The 1,617-nt window shown below is 44.7% G+C and overlaps 1 non-coding gene across 1 annotated transcript; it reads left to right on the top strand.

The window, feature by feature from the left end:
- Window positions 1–235: 235 nt before the first annotated feature.
- Window positions 236–339, top strand: LOC125619495. The gene has a single exon (XR_007351048.1). It is a non-coding gene; the product is annotated as a U6 spliceosomal RNA (small nuclear RNA).
- Window positions 340–1,617: the final 1,278 nt, after the last annotated feature.

The raw sequence follows: 1,617 nt of genomic DNA, 5'->3' as shown, positions 1-1,617 counted from the left end.
TTATTAGTTGCAAGGGAGAAAATAAAACCTAAAGCAGTAGCTAGACAATGGAGATAATGCTTGACTCCTCGACTGGATGATTAAAAGTAACCTCATTTCTGCAGGACAGGTGATATTATGTGGCTCCAGATGGGATACCCCGGATAGTATACTCATCACCTGGGCAGCTAACCATGAGGAAACATCAAAAAGACATCCAATAAGGAATATGCTAGTCAAACAAAAGCAGTGTGTCACGCTCACCTTGGCAGCAGATACACTAAAATTGAGACGATACAGAGAAGATTGGCATACCTCTTGCATGAAGATGACCCACAATGCGAAAATTAAAAAAAATATAGTGGTGGGGGTGGGTATAGTGGGATCAACATCATAAAAGCTGAATTAAAGAAGGCTAAAGAGATATGACAACAAAACACAATACCTGACCCAAGACCTGTGCTGGAGGCAGAGCAGGGCTTAAAGGACATTAATAGGTCAATTAATGAAACTGACATATGGAAGGTAAGTTAGATAAAGCACTTTGCCAACTATTATGATTATCCCTCTTCTTAGGAAATACTGAAATATTTCAGTGTAAAGGGACATGAGGCATGTAACATACCATTCAGGAAAAAAAATTGCATTATATAACAATATACACTGTAATGTATTTGGAGGAGAGGAGGAATAGGCAAACAATAAAGCAAGTGGCATAAAGCAATGACAAGATAAGTTATCCTTGTACCTTCTTTATTTTTGTGAACTTTTTATAAGTTTTAAATGATCACAAATAAAAAGTTAAAAAATACAGTTGCAGCTATTCTGCTTTTCATATATCCTTAGAGTCTGATGCTAAGGACAAAGGCCGGCCAGGGTAAGGGCCATATGAGGCCACATCCCTTTGGCACCACTCAGCTGTATCAAGTATCCTGAGCCGGGAGTGTTTTGAACTTACCTGTGATTTTGAAGCAAATGTTCCATGATGTCGACCGCACCTGGGGACACTGGGCCTCCCTGAGAGAAAGGCATCAACAACAGACCAAAGAGGGCTGAAGGCCGGCGGGTGTGAGACAGGGAAGGTGATCCGTGGCTCCGTTCTGCCCAATACCAGGCCCAGGACAAGGGTTGCAGAGATGGCAAACCCCAGATGCCTCCCCAGGCCAAGTTCCATTCAGAAAACAACACCCTGGTGTGAGGACTGACTTATCCACAAAACACAGTTTACCTGACTTGAAAGTTCATTTTTTGAGCAAAAAGTCAAGATGTAGCATAGCACACAGGTTGAGTGAGGCTCTGATCCAAATCCTGCCTCTCCCACCACCAGCTGTGGTCCCTGGGGCAAGTTCCCTGCCCCTACTCTGCCCCTGCTTCCTTTGCTGTCGAAGAGCTATGCCCAAAAGTCATGCTGAGGACTGAGAGAAGTGGTGCTTGATGAGTATGGAGCTCAGGCACAAAAAGCTCAACTCCAGCTCCTGGGAGTATAGGGATGTGTCCTTTCTTGACTCTGCGGTGCAGGCGGATGCAGTTATAAAGGCCCCTGTGAGGGGACTGGAGCTAGGGACAGGGCTTCTGACCAAGAAGGGTGCCTCACTAGAAGAAAGTCTGGAGACCACTTACATCTGACAGCATTTGCCC

This window comes from Marmota marmota, unplaced genomic scaffold (assembly GCF_001458135.2).
Source record: "Marmota marmota marmota unplaced genomic scaffold, marMar, whole genome shotgun sequence".
NCBI classification, from domain to species: Eukaryota; Metazoa; Chordata; class Mammalia; order Rodentia; family Sciuridae; genus Marmota; species Marmota marmota.
Note: the sequence above shows the minus strand (reverse complement) of the source record. Positions and strands in the feature narration are given on the sequence as shown.